General features: G+C 46.0%; 1 long non-coding RNA gene across 2 annotated transcripts in view; it reads left to right on the forward strand.

Annotated features, from left to right (window-relative positions):
* The window catches only part of LOC147737830 (uncharacterized), an 81,622-nt gene that overhangs the window by 40,116 nt on the left and 14,478 nt on the right, over positions 1-27,028 (forward strand). Inside the window, exon 3 of one of the 2 annotated variants that reach the window (XR_015302640.1) lies at positions 8,883-9,010. The exons of the other annotated variant lie outside the window; for it this stretch is intronic. This is a non-coding gene — a long non-coding RNA (uncharacterized LOC147737830). Of the gene's footprint in view, positions 1-8,882; positions 9,011-27,028 lie in introns of those variants that run through there. 2 annotated transcript variants of the gene reach the window in all.

Consider the following 27,028-nt stretch of genomic DNA (forward strand, 5'->3'; position numbering starts at 1 on the left):
GAAAGAAGGCAGACAAATGGGTCAGAACAAGGATTAAGCAGAAAAACCAGAACCAAGGTGACCAGAAGAAAACGGACCAGAAGGGTGGGAATCAGAAAGATAAAGAAAAGGACCAGAAGTCTTCAGGCCCCCAAACTAGTAATAAGGAGGGGGGTTCCCAAAATGGAAACAAGAAAAAGAAGAATGATGGCCCAAAGAAACCTTGGTGTAATACCTGCAAATCAGTTTCACACTGGGGCAGTGAATGCACTAAGAAAAATCCAGTCCCCACCACTGCAGCTCCTAAAGCACCTGCACCCCCTAGTACAGTTAACAGTGGTGGTACACAGCCAAAGGGTTTAGTAGGGTTGACCCTGGGTACTGAGGTGGAATCTGGCCTAGTCAGAATCCCCACACAGGCAGTTCTCCTATATGATGTGGACTTACCTTTGCCCACTGCAGTAAGCCCCAGTAACCTGGGCAAATATAGGCAGACTCCCTTAATCAATGAGAAACTGGCTCAGGTCTACAGGGACACTTGTGCCAGTGTCACTATGGTGACACCTGGCTTTGTGGACCCTGGTCAGATTGTACTAGGTGAAAGTTACCTAGTGACCAATGCAAGCAACTCCACTACTTCCCATAGTGTGGCTGTTGTGAACTTCTCCTGGGGAGGGGTAGATGGCCTAAAGAAAGTTGTTGTGAGTGCAGACCTCCCAGTAGACTGTCTGTTAGGCAATGATCTTGAAAGCTCAGTTTGGTCAGAAGTGGAGTACAGGACTCATGCAGAAATGCTAGGGATTTCAGCTCATGTCCTTGCAGTGACAAGGTCTCAGGCTAAGAAGTGCCTTCCTGAACCAGTGGTGGATCTTGAAACAATAGACCAACCACAACCCAAGAGAAGGAGCAAGAGGGTTAAGGCTGTGCCTTCCCACTTGCCCCAGGTTGAGGATCAAGTTTCACAGGAAACTGATTCTGCAGTCCAAGAGGAGACTGTCTCAGAGGAGCTTGAACCTGATCAGGTTGAGTTTCTGGGGACAGGGGGACCCTCAAGGGCAGACCTGGGGCAGGCCCAATTAGATTGCCCTTCACTTGAACCCCTCAGACAGCAAGCTGCTGCTGAGGCTGCAGGGAATGCTCAAGGTACCCATAAAGTGTATTGGGATGAAGGACTCCTTTATTCAGAGGCTAGAGACCCCAAGCCTGGCACAACCAGGAGGTTGGTTATACCTTTGAAGTTTAGGGGCTTCCTTCTTACCTTGGCCCATGATATTCCCCTTGCAGGACACTTAGGCCAGAATAAGACTTGGGACAGGCTTGTTCCACACTTTCACTGGCCTCACATGTCAGAAAATGTCAAGGAGTTTTGTCGCTCCTGTGTCACTTGCCAAGCCAGTGGTAAGTCAGGTGGCACAACAAAGGCCCCCCTGATACCACTACCTGTGGTGGGGGTACCCTTTGAAAGAGTTGGAATAGACATTGTGGGTCCCATGGATCCTCCAACAGCATCTGGGCACAGATTTATACTGGTGGTAGTGGATCATGCCACCAGGTATCCAGAGGCAATTCCCCTGAGGACCACCACAGCTCCTGTGGTGGCAAAAGCCCTCATTGCAGTTTTCTCAAGAGTGGGCTTTCCAAAGGAGGTTCTTTCAGACAGAGGTACTAACTTTATGTCTGGATACTTAAAAGCAATGTGGAAAGAGTGTGGAGTAAACTATAAGTTTACCACACCCTACCATCCACAGTGCAATGGGCTTGTGGAAAGGTTCAACAAGACCCTAAAGGGAATGATAAAAGGTTTACCAGAGAAGCTTAGGCGGAAATGGGACATCCTTTTACCCTGCTTGCTCTTTGCTTACAGAGAGGTCCCACAGAAGGGGGTTGGCTGCAGCCCTTTTGAACTTTTGTTTGGCCACCCTGTAAGAGGTCCATTGAGTTTGGTGAAGGAAGGATGGGAGTTACCTCTCAAAAAGCCTAAGCTAGACATTGTGGACTATGTACTTGGTCTCCGCTCCAGGATGGCTGAATACATGGAGAGAGCATCCAAAAACCTTGAGGCAAGTCAAGAATTACAGAAAGCTTGGCATGACCAAAAGGCTGTTCTGGTTGAGTACCAGCCAGGGCAGAAGGTGTGGGTGTTGGACCCAGTGGGGCCAGCAGCTCTCCAGGACCAATGGACTGGACCCTACCCTATCATTGAAAAGAAGGGAGAAGTCACCTACTTGGTTGACTTTGGGACCCCTAGGAGCCCCCACAGGGTGCTCCATGTGAACAGATTGAAAGCATTTGTTGACAGGGAGGACATGAGTCTCCTCATGGCCACAGATGGGGAACAGGAGGAAGAGAGTGATCCTCTCCCAGACCTGCTTTCCCAGAACCCTGATGATGGTTCAGTTGATGGAGTAGCCTTGGCAGGCAGCCTCACTGAGCAGCAACAGGTGGACTGCAGACAGGTGTTGCAGGCCCACAGACATTTGTTTTCACTCACACCCAGTCAGACTAACTGGTGCACCCATGAGGTGGACACTGGTGACAATCTGCCTGTGAAGAATAAGATCTACAGGCAACCTGACCATGTCAGGGATTGTATAAAGGCTGAGGTGCAAAAGATGTTGGAGCTTGGAGTGATTGAGCCATCAGAGAGCCCATGGGCTAGCCCAGTGGTCCTTGTGCCAAAACCTCATACCAAAGATGGGAAGAGAGAAATGAGGTTTTGTGTGGACTACAGAGGTCTCAATGCTGTCACTAGGACAGATGCTCATCCCATTCCAAGAGCAGATGAGCTCATTGATAAATTGGCTTCTGCCAAGTTTCTGAGCACATTTGATTTGACAGCTGGCTACTGGCAAATCAGACTAGCTGAAGAGTCAAAAGCCAAAACAGCATTCTCTACCCCTAGTGGACATTATCAGTTTGTGGTAATGCCCTTTGGCTTGAAGAATGCACCTGCCACTTTCCAACGGTTGGTGAACCAAGTCCTTGCTGGGTTGGATGACTTTTGTGCAGCATATCTAGATGATATTGCTGTCTTTAGCTCCACCTGGGAGGATCACCTGATCCACCTGAAGAAGGTTCTGGAGGCCCTGCAAAAGGCAGGCCTGACTATCAAGGCTACTAAGTGCCAGATAGGGCAGAGCAAGGTTGTGTACTTGGGCCACCTAGTAGGTGGGGGTCAAGTTCAACCACTGGAGAGCAAGATCCAGACCATACAGGACTGGGCTCCTCCAACTACCCAGACACAAGTCAGAGCCTTCTTGGGCCTGACTGGGTACTACAGAAAATTTGTAAAGAACTATGGGTCCATTGTGACACCATTGAATGACTTGACATCCAAGAAGATGCCCAAAAAGGTTCAGTGGACAGTTAGCTGTCAAAAGGCATTTGATGACCTGAAGAAGGCCATGTGCTCTGCACCTATCCTGAAGAGTCCTGACTACTCCAAACAGTTCATTGTACAGACAGATGCTTCTGAGTTGGGGGTGGGGGCTGTGCTTTCACAACTTAATCAAGATGGTCAAGACCAGCCCATTGCTTTTATTAGCAGAAGGCTGACCCCCAGGGAGAAACGTTGGTCAGCTATTGAGAGGGAGGCCTTTGCTGTGGTTTGGGCCCTGAAGAAGTTGAGGCCATACTTGTTTGGTACTCACTTCCTAATTCAGACAGACCATAAGCCCCTCTTGTGGCTAAATCAGATGAAGGGTGAAAATCCCAAACTGCTCAGGTGGTCCATTTCCCTACAGGGGATGGACTTTACAGTGGAGCACCGCCCAGGGACTGACCATGGTAATGCAGATGGTCTCTCCAGGTACTTCCACTTAGAACATGAAGACTTATCTGGTCAAGGTTAAGTTTAATGTCCCTGCGTTTGGGGGGGGGGGTTATGTAGGAGAGTAGGGTCTGCTATCCTATGGTCACCCCAATTTTTGCTTTTTGCTTCACTGGTTTTCGACTTACTGAGGCTGTGGGCCTGCTAATCAGACCCCCAGCCTGCTGTTCTCTCTCTAAATTTATGATACATGTGCTATAGGTACATACCACAATTGGAAATGGACTCCTTGTCAGCCCCTGTACCATGCACTATAGGTGCTCAGGGCATAGGTGCCACCAAGGCCTACCAGGGGCTGAAGCATAGCTTTTGCCACCCCTGGCTGGTTCTTAAATTGACACAACTGGCTGATCACTCAGCTGGGGCAAGTAGGTGTAATCACCCCTTGCTTAGATATAGTATACCTATGTCTAAACCTATATCTGGACACATATATAGCCTGTAAGCCACTCCTATGGAAGGCCTCATCAATCCTGGAGGCAGAGTGCGTGGTTTTATGTGAGATGGTGCTCTGGCATGAGCTGAGCCTGTCTGCAGCTGTCGGGAACAACTCCCTAAGCTGATCCGGGATAATGCCATACCATATACTCTTAAGCGCCTTATAATCCTCGCGGTTATATAGCAACTTTGGTTTGGCTTTATCAAAACATGTCGTGTAAGGTGTCATACGAATTGGAATACTACCCCCTCGCCAGTTCTGGCGACGGGGGTAGCATTCCACCCTTCTAGAGGGAGAAGACATGTTACTTTACTGAAACGCGGTTGATTTAAAATGAGCCTCAGATCCACAAAATGGATGCCCCTGCCACAGACACGGGTCTGGCCTCCTGCTGCTGACCGAAACCCGGCAGAGGAGGCCTGGACAAAGAGTTTCCTGTCACAGGGCGGTGTCAAACCACCCCAGACAGGAGATAGTGGATTGGAGTAGGGAGGTTTCAAAGAAACCAGACACTGCCTGGGGAGCACAAGGCTGCCCCTTGCAGGATCCGGCCAAACCGGTTCTGGGGCCTCCCAGCCCCTGTCCCAGCGCGGCCAGGATCAAAGGAGAGGGGTGTAACCACCCCCTTCCTGGGTCCCACCCATAGGAGGGGACCTAGCAGGATGTCCAACCCCCTAGATTCGAATAAGAGGGGGAGCAGTCCCAACGGACCTCAGATCATCCTGAAGAAACATAAGAAACGAAATCTGGACCCTTCGACTTTCTGCACGACGCTAGAAGACTGAAGAATCTCCCTTGTGGTCAAGGAGTGACCACCCTGTGCAAACAGGTACCATCCAGCCCTCGACCCTTGCTTTGTTGCAGTTCCCGCCGGAACTCGAGCGACAGAGATCGACGAGATCAAGCCTGCCTGCCTTCTACCTGCCCGATCCACAGTCCCTGCAGAGCTGAGACCCGTGGAGGCGACCGGAAGCGTGGGGCACGCCATCTTGAAAAGGCCACGAGACGCTGACCGTGCAGCCCACGAGTGACCCTCGAAGCTGTGCACCGGGGTTTGAGAAGCCCCAGCCCCGAGCTCCACTTGCACCAAAGCTCATCCCTCCACACTCGACGAGTGCTGCGTGGGGCCCTTCTGCCTGTGTGTGCTCGACGCGTTGGCCCGGTCACTTGCCAGCTGGCTTGTGGCCCCTGTGCCGACGAAACTTGAAATACGACTTGCTTTTCTGGTTGCTCCAGATCTGCACCAGCTCCTGTGAAAAGGAGCCCCCACTCTGACCCTCCTGGTTCGAGTGATAAGCAATCTCCCGGTTCCGCGTGGATTGCTTTTGCCAAGTGCTGTTTGCTGCAATCTTGAAGCCGACGGTGCTGACGGCGAGAGCCTACGTGGGACAGATCGTGACCTGCTCCTGGACGTCGCAGATGCCCCAGAGCCCACGTGACAGCGGAGAGAAGCCTATCGACAACCGCCTGATTGCGCCCGACATTGCCTGGTTCCGTCCTGGTTCCACCCTGGTCACTGCTGAGTGACCCAGACTCTGTCCCCTCTGCTTTCAGGTACTTTTCTACTTCGATCCACCCTTGGATCGCACCGGACACTTCTGCTTCACAGCGCCTGCAGCTGCAACAGCTTCAAGCACCAAGAACCTGCGTGTCAGAACCCGACGCCACTTCGACCCTGTGCACCCACGGCCTGTGGGTGAGGTAACTTTGCAACGCCGGTGTCTTTACACTGGTACACACCTCTAGGGTCTGTGTCTAAAGTTTTGTGTTCCTAGGTTCAGCGGAAGTATCTTTTAATTCACTTTAACTGACTTTTACGCACCATTGACTTTGCATTGGTGCGCGCCGCACTTTCCGTGCTGCACCCGTCTCCTGTGGGCTACTCCCGACTTCATCATTGCTAGTCCTGACTGCTCCCAGCGAATCTCTAGGCCCTAGGCCTAACCATTGTTCGATAAGTGTTACTTATACCACTTTTTTAGTATATGGTCTGAGTGGCCACCCGCCCTCATCCATAATTGTGCAACTTTATATGTTTAACAGTGCTTTTTGATTTAACGCTTGTGCCCCTTTCCTCATAAAGAGTACTGGGGAGTAATTTAGAAATAAATACATATATTTTTACAATACATACTTGTGTGGTGTCCTTTCATTTGATTACAGGATTGTATGTGGTAAAACAGCTCGCTTAACACGACCTCTTAAGTTTAGCCTTTAGGCTGCTTAGTCCATGCTACCACTAGGATAGCTTGTCTAACAAGGTTGACTTACAACCAGACATCTTTGGGGTTTGTTTGGACTGATACCCAGTGGTTCCAGAATTGGAAACACTACATATCAGGCCAACTTCTCACAATCATCCCAAAAGGGCATCGCAAATGAGAGAATTGCAAAATTTGCGATTCTCTATTTTGCAATTGCATTTAAGGAATCTCAAATTGCGATTCCTTAAATGCAATGTATGAAGCATGGTAAAAGTGCAATTTGGCCTTAAGAAATCGCAAATTACCACCAACTTCAAGTTGGTGGTAATTTGCGATTTCTTTGAAAAATTCACTTTTTTGAATTTTGAAAGTGCCATGTGGCGCACATACATGCCCTTGGGGCATGTATGTGCGTCACATGTGTACATATACATATCTCAGGGGTGCAACAGGGTGTCCAAGATCTGAAGGTTTGGTGTAGAGTTTTACAAACAAATACCAGCCGCATACCTGCTGGAGGTGTATGCCGAGGCATTGAAGGGCGGTGTGTCGCTGATGCCTATAAGTGATGCAGTCATATCAGTCCCCCCTAAGCCTGGAAAAGACCCTTTAAGTGATTATCTTATTGCCCTCTGCCATTGGGTAACAATGACAGTAAATTTCTGCCTGAGGTGATGCGACTCGGCTATCCCCCCTACTAGAGAAAATAGTCTCCCCTGTACAGTCGGGATTTGTCCGATGTAGATCTACAGCGGTTCATCTACAGACCGTATTTGCAGTATTCGCAGTGCTGCATCGGGTAAACCCAGACATGAAGTCAGCTGATGCCGATAAGGCGTTTTACTCCCTGGAGTAGCCTTTTATGATCGAGACGTTTAGGCCGCTTGCTATGTCAGGGAGTTTGAGATCACGTATGAAGCTGCTGGACACACAGCCTGTGGCCTGCGTTTACGTAAATGGGCTCAACTCCGATGCCGTTCAGATCGCCTAGGAGTTTGAGATCTCGTATGACGCTGCTGGACACACAGCCTGTGGCCTGCATTCACGTAAATGGGCTCAACTCCGATGCCGTTCAGATCGCCTGGGAGTTTGAGATCTCGTAAGAAGCTGCTGGACACACAGCCTGTGGCCTGCGTTTACGTAAATGGGCTCAACTCCGATGCTGTTCAGATCGCCTAGGAGTTTGAGATCTCGTATGAAGCTGCTGGACACACAGCCTGTGGCCTGCGTTTACGTAAATGGGCTCAACTCCGATGCCGTTCAGATCGCCTGGGAGTTTGAGATCTCGTATGAAGCTGCTGGACACACAGCCTGTGGCCTGCGTTTACGTAAATGGGCTCAACTCCGATGCCGTTCAGATCGCCTAGGAGGTTGAGATCTCGTATGAAGCTGCTGGACACACAGCCTGTGGCCTGCGTTTACGTAAATGGGCTCAACTCCGATGCCGTTCAGATCGCCTGGGGCACTGGACTTAGTGTTATAATTTCTGATGTTTTCGTGGACACACAGCCCGTGGCCTGCATTCACCTAAATGGGCTCAACTCACATGCCGTTCAGATCGCCTGGGAGTTTGAGATCTCGTGTGAAGCTGCTGGACACACAGCCTGTGGCCTGCGTTTACGTAAATGGGCTCAACTCCGATGCCGTTCAGATCGCCTGGGAGTTTGAGATCACGTATAAAGCTGCTGGACACACAGCCTGTGGCCTGCGTTACGTAAATGGGCTCAACTCCGATGCCGTTCAGATCGCCTGGGAGTTTGAGATCTCGTATGAAGCTGCTGGACACACAGCCTGTGGCCTGCGTTACGTAAAGGGGCTCAACTCCGATGCCGTTCAGATCGCCTGGGGCACTGGACTTAGTGTTATAATTTCTGATGTCTTCGTCTCCAACTGGAGGTTCTCTAATTTGAATCCTAGTTGGTGCACTAGGGAATAGTGACTTGTATATTTACAGTGCTATGACGTCCCTGCCCGTGGGAGACAGCACTTTGAATATGAAAGTGTAGTATCCTTGTACCTTGTTTATATAATATACATTCTTTCTCCACCACTAACCAAGCCTGCGGAATGCTGCAGCTATGATGCGCAAGAGAATGTTGGGAATCTGTGGGCTGAGGCCTTCAGTTGGCATTGGGCTGAGCATTATGCCAATAGTTTAAAGAAAGAATTAAACAAAATATACAATACGCTACACAAATTATAGGATGAGCTGTACAGAGTATAAGATCAGTCGAGCATAATTTGTAAAAAGAGAGAATGTGTAAATGCTTACTGTGCTATTAGATGTAACATTTGTAGTAAACACAATCATACTGTAGCTAGTGTTAACCTTTTTTTAAGGTTTCCATGAAAATACTGCATTAAAGAAGTACGGGGAACACCCTCATATTAATCTTAAAAATAATTACTCTTTGTTATTGTGATTCTTCAGGTTTGTCGCGCCCTTGGGTGGTCTGCTCCATTGCCCGCACTCATTTAGTGCAGCTCAGTGATGCGCACAACTGGAACAGCCTGGAGGGCGCACACAGCTCAGCTATACAAGTCCTGCTTGTTTGGTGCTGGGTGGCAGGAGCTGCCAGGCAGTAAGTATCCTGTAGTGAGTGTCCACATGCCAGTTTTGTGGATTGTGTTAGCAACCCCCTCATATCAGCATACTACGATTCTTTGCAGCCACCAAACAGACAAACTGACCCAGGAGTTACAAGTTAGCCATGGCGGTGTAGTGTAGTTCCTAGTTTCCCACTAGGCCCTGCGCATTGGAATAACATAAACAGTAGTATCGACGTGGAACTGCGGATATTCCAGGCCTCCACTGACTATGCTAAACTTAATTGGGTTGTGTTACCAACTAGCTCAGAGGTCACTGGAAACTTTCTTCTCTGCATAGGAAGTGATCAGCTTCCTTGGCACAGACAAGAAGGGATTCAGTTTTCCAACAACCGTGCAACATGACAACTTTGCTCCTCAGATCAAGAGTCAATCTCTAGGGTCGTGTGAAACAATAGACATGTATTTCACTCAGTCAGTCTAGTGCAGTTTACTTTCAGGAGATGTAGAGAATAGAGAGACGGGCGTTTGTCAATAAAGGTTTAACATTTATTGAACAGTCTTTCTTCTCGTACAAGAGAAATGTATTGCCACAATTGCAATAATTGTTATTATAAAAAGTACGTACAGTAAGATAAGTATTGCGAAATAGAACTGTAAAAGCATTGATATGGTTTCTTAGCCATACAATGGTTTAAAAGTAATAAAACATATATACAGTCATATATACATTAGGCTAACATACTCAACTGGTGCTTCTGACTAAGCCTACCCCAGTGTGCCTGACCTAAGCCTAACACGTGAAAGGGGAGCAAGTAAGTAGCTTTAAGTTAAGTTGGTTTTGCCAAGGTTTGTTTCAAGAATTCTCGTCTAAGGGTTTAGTCAACACCATACCTCTGAATAGAATGATGGAGGATTGGTATCTCCTTCTGGGGTCTCTCTCGATATCCCAGTCACCCGCGAGGGTAGACCGGAAACGCCAGAGCTGGATTTCTCTGCACGAGAAAGGCAGCGGGTCTCTTCAGCGCGTCGAGGAAGGAGGGGGGACAGCGTCCGCGGGCAGCTGGAATCTGCTGGATGTCTTCGCAGAGGACGGCTGTTCAGCTCCTTAAGCGTACTGCACCATAGTTCGCGCTTTAGCAGCGATAATGGTATCAGCAGCTTCACCACCACAGGAACAGCAGGCTGCAGCGACAGAGTGCTAGATTTACCAACACGGGGTCTTGCAGGCAGCTGGCATCAGCAACAGTAGCTCGCATTGCTTAAGGCAACGTTGGTAATATTTATACCTGACAGGTGCCGGGTTTGACGCAAGTTTGCTGGACATAAGACGTCAATTAAAGATGTCACTAGGAAGTGATAGTTATCAGTTGCTCATTATAGTTCCATTACTAATCAAAACATAGCAAGCGGGGATTTCCAGGTTTGCTGAGTTTTTATCTTGTTGAAGAACTCGGAGTGTTATCTAGGAATATCAGATAGTGACTACTGCTCTGTCATTGCACTAATTGGTCGCAAAGGAAGTGGCAGAGAGAACTATGCTGGAATGTGGCTCTGTTCGTGTGAGGCCAGAGATGACTTTTCAGAAAATCGCACTTGTACGGTTATGCCAATATAGGGAATAAATGGATTTATAGCCGAATAGGGGCATAAGGTCACAGTATCGATCAGGAACCTAGATAAACACGCAACACCCACTCCACGGGTTAATGTCCATCAAAATTACTAAAACTAAGCAATTAGATGCATGTGTAACATTGCCCACCCCAAAATACATAAATGCATTCGAAATAGGCGTACTTCTAATACATGAATTAAGGTACTGTACGTTTTTTAAAGCATAGAAATCATTCAAAAAATTATTGCATATGAAATCAATGAATGATTATGCAAAAGGAATTACACATGAAGTATCTCTGACAGAAGAAAAGCGAGATAAATCATCACATAAAAATGCATTGTAATAACATGTGTGCTAGAGGCTGGTGTAATATTGTTATGTCTCTAGATGTGTTTAGAAATAGAAGTGTGAAGCTTCTGTTCTCTAAGAATAGTTTTTACGTTAAGCAAAGAATTGTTCGTGCCAAAAAAGGTCAATATTAGAAAAATTGTCCAATTCAAAGAAAATAGATTTCCAAAGCTCTTGGCAGTTTTTGTTGATCAAAACTGAAGGCCGAATTCACAGTTCATGGGAACACTGTGTGTCGGAAAACTTCTCAAAAAGTTATTGTTTCTCTATGGGTGAGAACATCGTATCAGACAGGCTCTCAAAGAATTGGTCTACAAATTCAGGTGACAGTTCAACCAAATTAGATAGCGCTGTAACTTGGCAGGTGTGAGAATGATTGCTGTCATCATAGTCGGGACCAGCAATGTTCACAGAATGTTGTACCTGGATGATGTTGCTTTTGTCACTCGCTCCACTGTTACCACTTGGCTGTAGTACAGGAGTCTCCACGAATGCCGTCATCAGGATTGGTAGCCGCTGGGGACAACACAATGCGTGAGCCGTTATTGGACTGAGCAAAGTATCGACGTCCATTGGTACTGCTGATGGAAGTGAAAGACAGATGTCCAACACGCATTCATCGCCGCAAAGCATACACCGTAGCACAGGTAAAATGCAATTTTGCCATATCGGTCTGAATGAAACGAACCAGGTCATGTTTAGATCTCTCAGCCTGGCCAATCCAAGGACGTTAGTTATCCTGTCCCGGTAGCGCATTGCTAGGATTGTCTCTTCCATTCCCATGGGAGCTATGTCTGAGCCGAGGCTTGCCATAACGAAGCAGGAGGGTCAAAAATAGAATCCCTGCGACGAGTCCCAAAAATAATGGTATGCCGCCAAAAATGGAGTGCACAAAATTAGGAAAGATTCCCAAAATTGCCTGGAAGGGTGTTAGCAGTCCCGTAAAGACTGTCTTAAATATGCCTGGGATGCTTGTTGCACTAGACATGTTAAGGAGTTGGCTGAACATTTCTACAAAATGCACGGGGCAATTTGTTGATAAAAGGTCATGAACTTCAGTAGCTGTCCTTGCAACTAGAAGATCATACGTCTCTTTAGATGACGTTATAGGCACTGTTGTCTGTAAAAGTACAGATTTCATTTTGCTTAATGTATCAATTCGTATAGAATAGAGATTCAGACGAGGCCAGATGGGAGTCACTATGTCTGGAGGCCCACTCGGAAACAATGCTTGCATACAGCATTTGACCATGGATGTTACTTCTACTAGATAACTTTTCCCTGGCACGAGGCCACAACATCTGTGATCCGTTCTAAGAATGTAACTCCCGTTCGCGAGTTGCATAAAGAAGGGCTCTATCTGAGTTGCAGGTGTGACTAGCTGGTGGCATGAAAGGTTGTTTGAATTTCCATCACATGCTCCGTGTAAATTAATACCCTGACACAAAAGTATACCGCTTAGTGAATGTTTACAATTTTCACCACTAAGAAATACATTTTTGTCGCTGTCACTATAGCAAGAATGAGTGTATGGTAATTTCCATTCAGATTTTACATATCCTTTACCCAATTGTTCATACTGGCCAGCAGGTATGTACTCAAGGCACTTTTTAAATCGGAAAGTTGTTATCGGAATTGTGATAATTCCGTGTATTATCCATTCAATGACAGGACTCTCTGACATTGTCAATGGTAATCTCTCGAGTTTTTCGATGCTCAGGATTGTATAGTCTGCTCCTTTCTGTGCCAAACTGATCTGTTTATCAGTAAGGTTAAAACTGGAAAATAATGACGTTGTGTTGATTAAACGCCAAGGCACATAGCCTGAACGAAGATTTTGCAGCGTCCAGCCTAATTCTATAATAGAGCGTAATTGAGACTGGCCATGTTGTAACATTAGCAAATCTCTGTCTATCACATCAAAGGCAGAGGATACAATATTGTCCAAAGAATATATTCTGGAAGACAGAGTCGTTAACCCATTGTCTACTACAGAAAGTGATTTCTCCAAATTAATACGATCAATTTCTCGTATTTTTTCAGCAGTTTCAATTTGCTTTACTTTCCAAGCCTCGTTGTAAGCAGCATAGATACTGGTCGCTATGAAACGCTTTTGACGCTGTTTGCGTGGTCCAAGAATGAAGTCGCGCAAATCAGCACCATCTTTTAGTAAAGACAAGTGTTGCTTAATTTCAGCCAGTGTGGACGAAGTTAGCCATTCAAGGCAGAGTTTCCCTACACTTTATGTTGTTATAATCCCTGGATGTTGTCTCTGGGAGTATCTAGGGTCTAATCTGGTCATTTTTAACCCCTGTGTTTTATTCAGGAATCTATCTTGACAGCTATTTGTGTCTGTAGGCCGGATTAACCACTTTTTCCAATCAGGATTTGTTCTGTTGAAATGTAAAATTTGTGACACGTCTAACTCAATATCTGTGGTTGTATTCTCAGGTATTGGCTTTGGTATAGACGGTTGTTTAAGGTATTTGATCTTAGCTAGGCCAAGACAGGATGTTTGGTGTATTGTGTCATTTAAAAATAACATTTGTTCTGGTATCATGCAGGTTCTAAATAGTGCTTCTATGCCTTGCACCTGCCAATCTTTTGTACCCCAAATTGTTTTCGTTTCAATATTATTTTTCCAATAATCAAAACCAAATGTCGTCATTTTGTCATAAAATGCTTCTGAATATATCAATTTAGAATTTGTCAGCATTGTTTTCATTCCTGTTTTATCTAACAGTTTGTAATAAAACGTTTCTGCATCACTGGTGTTAAACCCTGAGAAGTATTTGAATTTCTCAAAAAATGCTTTCGAACTGCTTTTAGGTGGTGTAGAACAATGTTCCCATTGATTATACATAAAAACATTTCTAGGCTGTGCAGATTTATGCAAGTAGTGATCCCCATAGTGGGTGTAACAGAATAGCTGCTCATAACTAGATGAACCTTGTAAATAATCATGATCTGTGAATCTAGCTGACATTACTAAATCAGACATCATGTCATTAATACTGTTAAAGTCCCAATCATCAGAGAATGTACTTGGTGTCACAAAGTCACTTAAGGAAACCTTCAGTTGATGAGGATACTTCAGGATTTCGACCGGACCATATATCTCATAGTCTGTTTTCTCCCATACTACCCCACCAGGTATTGGAATTGCTGTGACATTTACTGTTGACAGTTCTCTTTTCTTCACGTGGGATGATCTGTGTGGTTTCAGGACTAGGTTGATGTTCCGACTTGCTGTGTCCATTCAATTGTAATAAACTTTCCTAAAATTAAAACTAAAATTAGGCATAGTAGGAGTATGAATACCCCTGAGATAATCCAATGCTCAATCAACGGTGAATCCAGATACAGTTCTTTGATTTGTTGAAGGAGTCCTGTTGTATTTTCTTTAGAAATCTTTTTAGTTTCTGGCATCACTTCGAGGTCATTTAAATCTTCAGAGAAGTTGTCGAAGTTGATGAAATAACCAGAGGTAGTTCTGTCAATTGATGGGATTGTTCTTTCAATCTGTCTCTCCGTAGCACTTTCTGATGCCACATTAGTGTAGACTGGTGTTGTTTCTTGACGAACTGTTTCAATCTGTGTTTCAAGAGGCACGAGTTCCATGGCATTATTGCATAGTCCTTCATTGTGCACTGCAGGCTGATCGAATGTGATTAGTCTTTCAGTTTGAACCTCTTGGATTGTTGCAAGTTTGGGTATTCTGTTGTTTCTTGGGAGTCCACTGGGCCTACTGTTTATTATAGGCCACCTGCTTGTGGTTTTACCAGATCGATAGACACGACTCTGTTCTCCTTTTTACCAGCAAGGGGCGGTAGCACAACTGATCTTGTTCCGGTGACTGCTAAGACAGGTACTGCTTTTCTGTAAGAAGGCCCAAATTCCTTCTTCACCGCGATCTTTTCTCTGACTAGATCCCCAATCTTTGGAATCCAGACAGGCCTTGCTGGGGCTGTTGCGGGTGGTGCCTCGTCAGTTGCTTAATGATTTTCTTGTTTCATTCAGTTCCTGTAAAACAGCCAAACGATCTTTTCCATCAAAGTGCGTTGTTTCTTCTTGTACCACTGACATCTGACTATCGAGGTCCTGAACTCGCATTCTAATTCCGAACAATAGTTCGTATGGGCTGAAACCTTTTAGAGAATTTCTTGGCATGTTGTTAAGACTAGTCTGGACACTTATTAAATGTTTGACCCACCCAGCGCCTGAACCTAATACCTTCGCTGTTATAGATTGCTTTATGTCACGGTTTTTTCTTTCTACCACACTGTTCCCTTCGGGGTGCGACGGACAAGAATACCGCAACCCAATTCCCATGCTGGCCATGGCCTCCTTATAGGCTCGAGAGCTGAAAGCAGGACCCTGGTCAGAATGGAACGTGGTAATTGCGTATGTGCCGATGTTGACTCGCAAATCTTTTATAACCGTTCTAGCGTCAGCCGAGCGCTGGAGGTCTCATTTTTTAAGTGCTTTTCGTCTTAATGGTGTACACTGGGACGCGCTTCTCTTCTTTGATTGCGCAGATAGACCGCCTTATGCTGTCTAGAAGGGATCCTGAAACTACACTGGCCTGTTCATTACTGCGATCTCTGTTGCAGTCTTCACAATTTTGAGCAAAATATTGAATATCTATACTCATTCCTGGCCACCAGTACTCTGATTGTAATTCTTTCAGAGAGGCTTTGATTGTTTGGTGTTTCAGACCCAACCACATGTGTGCTTCCAGTAAGAGGAAGCCCCTCCTGCTCCTGTTTGGAATTACTCTGTCCCCCACTCCAGGGATTCGAGCAAAAGGAACGGAGTTTGCATCGATAATGTATGCATAATTGAGTGGATAGTTCACGGGTAGTGCTGCACAGTCGCCTTTTACGGTCGTTTTTACTGCCAGCATGGTTTCCCCGTCTATGTACCTATCTGTACGCTTTTTTGTGGCTACGGAAGCCGGGTTAGTTGCTTCCGCTGTGGCTGTATTAGCCAATGAATTCCCTGCAACGTGAACGCCATCACGTTGAAGACTCTGTGCGTGAATCACGTGAGTCTTTTGTAGTTCTTTGTGTAAAAGAGCTACCTCGTTCCAGAGCAATTTATGCTTTATTGTGGCACCTGTGTCATCTTTGTAGTCGTTTTCGATCCAACTCTGCAGTTTGTTATTGTAAGAGTTGACGCAAAAATGAGAATCGCACACTATAAGTGTCGGGAATTCACGTTCTGCATTTTCGAGCGCCATCTTTAAAGATCTGATTTCAGTTCTCTGAACCGAACAGTTTCTTACAGATTCAGTTTTTGTTACTTTCGGTCTGAATTTACCGCACAGCCAACGACCTTTTATAATCGCACATGCTGCATCGTAGGATTTTCTCTCTACGTTGAAATGCTGTACAAAGCTATCTGTATAGATTATACAGGCGTATTGTGGGAGAGGCAGAATTTCGATTGGCAGAGGATATTCTTCTTCATATTCTAAATCATTCAGTTCTTCAAATTGCGGGGCGAAATAGTATTTCACGTCTTCCGCTCCTAGAGAATCTATGCACTGTATCCATTTCGGATCCAGTGACACTGTAGGCAAGTTTACTGGGCTGAATAGCGCCTCGAAGGCGGATTCCGCTGTAAGGATATTAATCCGTTTGCCGTGTGCTAGTTCTCGTTCATTTGCTAATGCGATTTGCACTGCTTTCACAGTTCTTTCTGTGTGACTGAATGCTTTTTCTGCTTGTGTGTACAAGTGAGATTTAATTGAAATTGGTACCTTTTCTCCCTCATTAGAGGTTAGGTACGTGAATCCGCATCTTCCTGGGATGACTCGGATTACAAGATCACGTGTGTTGTCACGTGTATCTAATTTTGTTTTTGCTAACATGTCTGTTTGCAGTGATCTCAAAATTTCTGTGTGTTTTTGAGTCCAATTGATTTGTTTAAAATCAGGTTTAATTAGTTCGTAGAGAGGTTTAACCTTCTCTGCGTAATGTAGAATGTAAGTTCTTCCGAAATTCAGAAAACCTAGTATGGATTGTAAATTCTTCAGCGTTTTTGGAGCTTGGAGTACAGCGCACTTCTCTAAGAAGTTGTCTGCTAGGCTTTTCCCTTCACTTGATAATTCGTACCCTAAAAACAGTACTGTCAGATGGGCAATTCAGGACTTTTTAAAGTTGAATTTGTAACCCTCTGCTGCGAACCCAAGTATAATGGTGTTCACTCTTTTCAAGTGAGTATCCAAGTCGTCGTCTGTGAGATAAATATCATCTACGCAAGATAATGCTTCATCATCATAGATTTGTAGTAACTCTGTTACCCTAGCTGAGAATAGTCCTGGGCTGTTCTTGAACCCCTGTGGGAGTCGACAGAATTTTTTCTGTGACCCAAATGCAGAGAAAGCGGTCAAATATCTGCTTTCTGGTGCAATGTTCTGACAAAAGAAACCATTAGAAATGTCTAATGTCGTTTTATATTTTTTCCTAACTATATTATTCATTAGGGCTGCACTATGCGAGTTTTGTACTGCAAAAGTTTTGCAACATGTATTAAGGTGTCTGTAGTCCAAAACTAGATGATATGAATTGTCTGGCGTGGAGACAGGAAACAAAGGATTGTTCATTTGAGAGGTGCATGTTTCAATCACCCCCTGGTATTCAAGTTGATCTAAGATCTCCCTGACTTGTTTTTTAGCTTCTTGCTTTATGGGATACGACCGTTGGGCAGTTGGTTCACTTTTTAATTGGATTTTGTGAGGAGGTGAATCCTCATCCCATCCTACATGATTTTTATATAATGCAGGTGCCTGGGCTACTGCCCATTTCCTTGCATATGTATATTTTTTGTGAATCGGTATGTGATTCGAGAAGGCAGGCATAATCACTTCTTCGCCACGAGGGCACTCCCTGACAAACTCTGGGGGCCAATCTTTTTCAGCTAACAGAATATCATAGCCATTTGAGAGCTTATCCCAAAATAGACCCTTAATTTTCCTAGTGGTATCACCCTCTATACGCAATGTTATTTCGTATATTTTATGGGGCTCGCTAAGTCTGGCGTCGGCAGTTTCAACTTGAATGTATTCATTCGTGTCCACTGTCTCCAGATGACTCATCAAGATCTTGCGTGCTATACTGATTTCTGCTGCACTGTCCAACATTGTCAATGCCCACTCCCCGTTTTTCAACTGTGTCCTCAGTATTCTCGGCATGGTTGATTACTCTAATACTGGCTACCTTCTTTTTCTGAAATTGAGATTTCTTATTTTGAGCAGGTTCCTTGTCTTTGGACTTGGTGTGCTCTCCTGGGTCTGACCGTCCTCTTCTTTCCGAATTCTGTGGAAGAGATCGAGAGGGACGTGTATCAATACTTTGATATCTATCAGGTTTTTTCAGATTATCCCTATTTCTAAGGTTATATCTTTTCTCAGAGGGCTCCCTCTGGGGAGACTGGCGTTCTCGAGTCGGAGTTCTTTCCCTCCGTCGAGGAGATCTTCCTCTGGACTGGAAAACTTTTTCCTTGGGAGTGGATTGTTTATTTCCATCCCAGCTCTTTTTAGGAGTATTTAAATTATTTTTAAATAATTTTACTAACTCTCTATATGCTTTTGTTAACTCTCCTATGTTAACTAAGAGATCTTCTTTTGACATTTTTGCAATGTCAGGATGTGGTGTGTAGCTGGCTAGAACCGGCCACGTGGCTCCTGGTCTACCTAGTGGACCGAGCCTGGTAATGTGATCAGTATGTTTTAGGGCGCCATTAAACCAGAGCAGGTGCTCTTGAAATTTAAGTGGAATTTCAATCTCCTCGAAAGGAGCGTACTCTTCCGGAGGTTTCTCTATTTTGTAATAGTGAAACTCTTTTGTTCTAGCGTTTACCGCTGGAAAGTTTATCCATGAATAGAATACCTCTGTCTGCCGATACTCGTGAGCCTCTATCACGAAAATTACTGTACCACCTTGAGGTGTCAGTCCGTTCTCTATAAGTTTTAAAGTTATAGATCTTCTTAAGTGGACCGGGATGATAATAGCATCCGGGTCTGTGTATTCGGGACCTTGCTGAGTCGCATCTGCTGCGGCCCCAGGGGTTCCGTTTTCTGGCATTATGAAAATGCAAGGTTTGCAGAGTAGGTCTCCAAGAAGGAGACAAAGATTAGGTGCACAATATTTTGGAACACTGTATCCTTCAACGTTGAATAAACCAGAGCTTTACATAGGAATCTCTTCCTACTAAGGTCGGGCGGATTTTAACCTTTCACCCACTCCAGACGTCTATTGGAGTATTTACGGGAGAAAGGGGTGTGAAATATGCACGACTGAGTTACTCTACAAGTCTTGCGTTAGTTTATCGCCTTACCAAACGTTAGGGCGCCATGTAGTGTAGTTCCTAGTTTCCCACTAGGCCCTGCGCATTGGAATAACATAAACAGTAGTATCGACGTGGAACTGCGGATATTCCAGGCCTCCACTGACTATGCTAAACTTAATTGGGTTGTGTTACCAACTAGCTCAGAGGTCACTGGAAACTTTCTTCTCTGCATAGGAAGTGATCAGCTTCCTTGGCACAGACAAGAAGGGATTCAGTTTTCCAACAACCGTGCAACATGACAACTTTGCTCCTCAGATCAAGAGTCAATCTCTAGGGTCGTGTGAAACAATAGACATGTATTTCACTCAGTCAGTCTAGTGCAGTTTACTTTCACGAGATGTAGAGAATAGAGAGACGGGCGTTTGTCAATAAAGGTTTAACATTTATTGAACAGTCTTTCTTCTCGTACAAGAGAAATGTATTGCCACAATTGCAATAATTGTTATTATAAAAAGTACATACAGTAAGATAAGTATTGCGAAATAGAACTGTAAAAGCATTGATATGGTTTCTTAGCCATACAATGGTTTAAAAGTAATAAAACATATATACAGTCATATATACATTAGGCTAACATACTCAACTGGTGCTTCTGACTAAGCCTACCCCAGTGTGCCTGACCTAAGCCTAACACGTGAAAGGGGAGCAAGTAAGTAGCTTTAAGTTAAGTTGGTTTTGCCAAGGTTTGTTTCAAGAATTCTCGTCTAAGGGTTTAGTCAACACCATACCTCTGAATAGAATGATGGAGGATTGGTATCTCCTTCAGGGGTCTCTCTCGATATCCCAGTCACCCGCGAGGGTAGACCGGAAACGCCGGAGCTGGATTTCTCTGCACGAGAAAGGCAGCGGGTCTCTTCAGCGTGTCGAGGAAGGATGGGGGACAGCGTCCGCGGGCAGCTGGAATCTGCTGGATGTCTTCGCAGAGGACGGCTGTTCAGCTCCTTAAGCGTACTGCACCATAGTTCGCGCTTTAGCAGCGATAATGGTATCAGCAGCTTCACCACCACAGGGACAGCAGGCTGCAGCGACAGAGTGCTAGATTTACCAACACGGGGTCTTGCAGGCAGCTGGCATCAGCAACAGTAGCTCGCATTGCTTAAGGCAACGTTGGTAATATTTATACCTGACAGGTGCCGGGTTTGACGCAAGTTTGCTGGACATAAGACGTCAATTAAAGATGTCACTAGGAAGTGATCGTTATCAGTTGCTCATTATAGTTCCATTACTAATCAAAACATAGCAAGCGGGGATTTCCAGGTTTGCTGAGTTTTTATCTTGTTGAAGAACTCGGAGTGTTATCTAGGAATATCAGATAGTGACTACTGCTCTGTCATTGCACTAATTGGTCGCAAAGGAAGTGGCAGAGAGAACTATGCTGGAATGTGGCTCTGTTCGTGTGAGGCCAGAGATGACTTTTCAGAAAATCGCACTTGAACGGTTATGCCAATATAGGGAATAAATGGATTTATAGCCGACTAGGGGCATAAGGTCACAGTATCGATCAGGAACCTAGATAAACACGCAACAGCGGCTCCGGGCCATTGCTTACATTGATGGCCCCACCCAGGTCTCTGGCCCTCTGGACAGCTATCTAAACAGAGGACATGCCCTTTTGAGAAGCTAGTAACCCCTGTGCTTCTTCGAACAGTTTTTATCGTAGCGCTCCATTTTACGCAACTAACTCTCACCCCAATGGCCTCCTCAAATGGTGCGATGTTTGTGTGAAATTCGTTCAGCAAATTCCTGAAGCGTGCGTAAAGCACAAGCCCGAAACCCATCAACCTATATCTTCCAGGATCAACACCTAACGAGAAGAACAAACGCAGAACTCAAATGTTTTGATAGACCAATGTCATAGTCACAGTTTGATACGCTGTAGTCGTTCACCGTATTATCAGGTCTTTTGTAATTAGGCTCTCCTACCTGGAGACGGTTGTTATGTGGTCACTATTAATAAGGGTTTATTGTAAGTCATTCAATCAATCAATCAATCACCAAAATTTGTATAGCGCGCTACTCACCCATGAGAGTCTCAAGGCGCTGAGGGGGGGGTCGCTACTGTTCGAACAGCCAGGCCTTGAGTTGTTTCCTGAAGGAGAGGTGGTCCTGGGTCAGCTGTAGGTGAGTGGGGAGGGAGTTCCATGTCTAGGCTGCCAGGTAGTAGAAGGATCTTCCTCCGACGGTGGATTTCCGAACTCGAGGGCGAGGCTGGCGGATCGGAGCTGGCGGGCGGGTGTGTAGAATGTGAGGCGGCTGTTGAGGTACTTCGGGCCCATGTCGTGGAGAGCCTTGTGTGCGTGGGTGAGGAGTCTGAACGTGATCCTCTTGTTGACGGGGAGCCAGTGAAGGTCTTTCAGGTGGGCAGAGATGTGGCTGCAGCGAGGGATGTCCAGGATGAGTCGTGCTGAGGCGTTCTGAATGCGCCGGAGTCTTTTCTGAAGTTTGGCTGTGGTTCCAGCGTAGAGGGTGTTCCCGTAGTCCAGACGGCCTGTGTGACCGTCTTCCTGGTTTCGGTGGGGATCCATCGGAAGATCTTTCGGAGCATGCGCAGGGTGTTGAAACAGGATGATGAGACGGCGTTCACTTGCTTGGTCATCGTGAGGGAGGAGTCCAGGATGAAGCCCAGGTTGCGTGCGTGGTCCGTTGGTTTGGGTGCGCTGCCCAGGGCAGGGGGCCACCAGGAGTCGTCCCAGGCGGAGGGAGATGGTCCGAGGATGAGGACTTCCGTCTTGTCTGAGTTCAGTTTCAGACGGCTGATCTTCATCCATTCTGCGATGTCTCTCATTCCTTCCTGGAGGTTGGTTTTAGCGGTGGCGGGGTCGTAGGTGAGGGAGAGGATCAGCTGGGTGTCGTCGGCGTAGGAGATGATGTTGAGGTTGTGTTGGCGGGCGATGGATGCGAGAGGGCTCATGTAGATGTTGAAGAGGGTGGGGCTGAGTGAGGACCCTTGCGGGACGCCGCAGATGACTTCGGTGGTCGCGGAGCGGAACGGGGGGAGGCGGGCTCTCTGGGTTCTTCCGGCGAGGAACGAGATGATCCACTCCTGTGCCGCTCCTTGGATTCCGGTGTTGCGGAGGCGTTGTATCAGGGTGCGGTGGCATATGGTGTTGAAGGCTGCTGAGAGGTCCAGGAGTATGAGGGCAGCCATCTCCCCGTTGTCGAGCAGGGACCTGATGTCGTCGGTGGCTGCGATGAGGGCGGTCTCGGTGCTGTGGTTTGCTCGGTAGCCGGACTGTGAGGGGTCGAGGGATCCGTTGGTCTCGAGGAAGGCCGAGAGTTGTCTGTTGACGGTCTTCTCGATGACTTTGGATGGAAAGGGGAGGAGCAAGATGGGGCGGAAGTTCTTGAGATCCGTGGGGTCCCCGGTGAGTTTCTTCAGGAGGGCGCTCAGCTCGGCATGTTTCCAACTCTCCGGGAAGGTGGTGGTTGCGAAGGAGCTGTTGATGATGTGCCGGAGCTGAGGTGCGATGATGGAGTCGGCTTGTTGAAGATGTGGTGTTGTTGTGTTTCTATCTAGGACCCTAATTAAATATTCCCGATTCATGCCCTTATGTGGTTATAACGAAACATATCCTTATAAAAGCATAAGAATCACATCCATATTTAGTCATAGCCCATGCAGTCCAAATAAGGCAAGGCTACTCCTAGAAAGTACAATGCGTTCTTTAAACAAACCAAACCTCCAGCAACCTGGGAATTCCCCATGCTTTTGTTTTGATTTGTCCTAGAACTCCTGCGAGCACTGAAAGAACGGCCAGTTCTTAGTTACATCTTTTATTGACGTCTTATGTCAAACCTTACGTCAAACCCGGCACCTTTCAGGTATAAATATGCCAATGTTGCCTTAAGCAAACACACAGTGGTTTGGAGCAGAGTGGCTATCTACTTGCCCGACGCCCAGCTGGAGTGCCGAAGGAAGCCGACCCTCCCATTTGACGCACTGAGAGAGACGCTGTCTTTTCTCCTGCCGAGAAATTCCAGCTCCGGTGTTTCCAGTCACCCTTGCGGTTTGCTGGGAGATCAAGTTCTGAGAGAGAGATACAAGACCTCCTTCATTTTAGAACCAAGGTACGGAGCTGATTAAAACCGTAAGAGAATTCTTGATTCAGATTCTTGGCAAAAAACCAACTTAACTTAAAAACTGCAACCTACTTACTCCTTCCCACGTATTAGGCTTAGGTCAGGTACACAAGGGTAGGCGTATCTTAGAAGCACCAGTTGAGTACGTTAGTCAATGTTTTTATGTATGTATATATTTGATCCGTTTTAAAGTATCATATGGCTAAGAAACCATATCAATGTTTTTACAGTATTATTTCATAATACTCCTTTTACTGTACACACTTTACTTTATGATAAGTATTGCAATTGTGGCAATTCATTTCTCTTGCATGAGAAAGAAGACTGCTCAATAAATAACACCTTTTATTGAAAACGCCCGTCTCTATTTCTCTGCACTCTGGTGAAATTAAGCATGCACGATTGACTGAGTGAAATAGCTGTCTATTGTTTTCACACAACTCTAGAGATATACTCTTTATTCTGAGGGAGCAAAGTTGTCATGTTTATGCGGTTGTCAGAAACTAATCCCTTCTTGTCTATTCAGGAAAGTTAACTCATTCCTGTTCACTCGAGAAAGTTTCTAGTGACCTCTGAGCTAGTTGGCAAACCTAATTAAGTCTAACCTAGTCAGTAGAGACCTAGATGACCTCAGTCCTACGTCTACACTGATGTTTATGTTATTCCAATGCGCAGAGCCTATTGGGAATATAGGAACTACACTACAGTGTGGGCAGGGGTCGGTTGGGGAGCCGGAGTGGATGGTGTTCATCAGGCGGGTGGTGTCTTCGGTGCTGACAGGGGTCCAGGTGCAGAGGGTGGTGGTGGGGGGCGCTGGTTCGGTGGTTGGGTGCGTGGTCAGTGCGCCGAAGCTGTTGTGTATGTCTGCGATCTTGCGGTGGAAGAATGAGGCGAGAGAGTCGCAGAGGTCTTGCGAGGGGGTGATGTCGGTGTTGCAGGCGCTGGGGTTGGAGAGCTCTTTAAAGATGCTGAAAAACTCCTTGCTGTTGTGGGTGTTGTTGTCCAGTCGTTCTTTGAATGCTGTCCAGTCCAGTCAAGTCGTCATTGTGGATACACTGTCTACATTGATACTTCTGCTTTTCCTTAACCTTTGTGTTGTTCTAAAAGTACCAGTAACCTTTATGATGCAAGTCGGTAAGCTTTATAATGTGGTCTATCAGTTGTCACTTTATCCCCTTCTTGTAAAATATGCAAACCAAACTTGAAATTAGTACACTTAGTTGTGAGAATAGCTATTGTTGCCGCTGATTTCTTTTAATGCAGCACAGCCAAGTCTCTATTCTAAATCGAACCTTGATTATTCGAATAGTATTGATTTAATTCCAGAGTGATTTTTGCACCATTAAGGCGATAAATAATACGTTGACCTCATACTTGAGTTGGATTGGTTTATCCTGTTGGCCTGTCCTTCGTCGTCGTTTTCTAGTGAGCGGCGTAGGCTCTATAGGATCATACGGGCTCCCTCCCTCCCTTTGCTTCAACAGTGTTTGCCTTTAGAGATGCTGATATGGAGTGTGGAGACCTGCAGTTAAGCAGCACTGAATGAGTGAATGAAATCCATGCTGGTGGTTTGTGCTGGGAACGTGCCTTTCATGTTTTTCTTCCATCCAGCTAAGGGGACAGAGGCACAGAGAGTAGGATTCACCTAGTACCAAACAGTTTAAGTTGGATGAACACAGAACTACTTTTTCCAAAGGTTATTACTTGGACACGTTACATTCTGGTGAATAGTCCATGAGAGTGGGCGATGTGTACCCAACCCCCCCCCCTCTCCCACCCTAGGCAATGTCTATGTGGTAATCAAACTCGTGTAATAGGTAGGCTAAGGGTAAGATTTATTCACCACTCACTCAACTGCACCAGGAACATAACTGTCGGGAACACTCCTGGCAGCGCATCAACAACACTCCTGGCAATGCATCGACAACAGCCAGGAGCCGCAGGAATGAATCTTTAGTTAAAGATGCATCACCACAGTCTGGGTCCATTTTTAAAAGCACAGTTTTACTTACAACTTTAGGATGGTTGTAAATACCCCCGATCTTGGACAAAAATGTGAAGAGAAGCATAAATTTACTTAGTGATTCCCGAAGGGCACTATTTCACAAAATGGTAGGTCAGGTTTAAACACAGTCTCCTGGTTGCACAGTTTCCTAGTGCAGTAAACCACACGTGGGGTGGTGAAGGTTGTGAGGGAGCAGCTGAGGGACTACTATCCCAGGATAATGGCCTGTACAGTGGCCCTATTGAGAAGTACCATTTGATTTTTATTCCCAGCATCTTTAGGTAAAGTGGTAAAGCCGGGATTAGATGTTATGTCTAGTGGTGGTGTAAGCACACACCAGTGAATTGTCTACCTCATAGAGTGGTGTGGCTCACTGGTTGGAGGTGGCAGACCCGGAAGCAGAGAACGGCCCGGGACCAGGGTTCAATTCCCGACGCGGCAGGGTCGTGGACCAGGGTCAGCGGACTCGATAATTCTCACCTCGGTGCCTACTCTAACCAGGGATCACACTCGGCAACTCTGGGCATTAGCTTGCCTCATCTCTGCAACGGCCCCCCACATTCGCCGGGGATGCCTGGTTTCACCTTGGAGATACCCAGTAGGGACCATCTCACAGGGATAGCCAGGACAGGTTCCCCAGCGGTCTACAGTGCCACGACGCCTCAGGGCAACAGTGCGCTTTACAAGACACATACAATTACAATTACAAGGGTTGTCAAGGTTTTTTTTTACAGCATTTGGTAGATGTATTGAGCATATTTATAAGTGACTGTCTACCAATATTTTCATGTAAGAAGGTTGAGACCTTTTCCTTTCGTCGTGGAGCAAAGCTGCTTGTTGTAGAGGAATACTGTCTCCACAACCAGTCCATGACACTACTAACTAGAGTAGTCAGTTTCCAGTAACATGTCCCTGAATGCCTACTATCTCTTCCTTCTATGTTTGTGTTCTGAGCCCCTCCTCCTCCCCTCGGACCCACCAAGGATGATTGGTCTGTGTGTAAAGGTGCTTTCGTGTACTGGATTCATGTGAGGTGCAGAGCCCATTTCAGGTGTCTCCCTTGTATCTACGTAGCCTCTAAAGTTGTGTGCTGTTCCATAATGTTAGTGACAATCTGCGTTCTCTCCTCTCACTGCATGTCCCGCCGCTGCTTTTTAGAGTCTCTCCTCATATTGAAATTCTTTGTAAAGCCGATGACCCTTGTAGGGAAGATTGTAATCTCTCTGACACTCCTTGGTACGTAATATCCCAAACTTGGACCCCCAAAAAAACAAATGACTGCATGATTTACTATATGGTAATACTTCCTTGGAATATTTCTAATTTTGCCCATGCTTCAGTCCATATGAAACTAGTATTTGCCCTGCCACCCTCTTGTCCACACAGTACCTTGGAACCCGCCAGCTGTTGAAGCTCACCTGTCAAGAGGACTTACAGACAGAATAGAAGTTTTTCTGCTAGTAGACACTGAACACTTTCTGTTAGTAACTCCACTGGGTGCAAACCCATTGGTGCCTGTCCTATGTTATTGCATTGTTTGCATCAGATTCTCCTTGTGCCTGGTCTGTGTTATTGCATTGCTCGACTTAGATTCTCCTGCGCCTGGACTGTGTTATTGCAT

Source organism: Lissotriton vulgaris, chromosome 1_1 (genome assembly GCF_964263255.1).
Source record: "Lissotriton vulgaris chromosome 1_1, aLisVul1.2, whole genome shotgun sequence".
In the NCBI taxonomy this organism is placed as follows: domain Eukaryota; kingdom Metazoa; phylum Chordata; class Amphibia; order Caudata; family Salamandridae; genus Lissotriton; species Lissotriton vulgaris.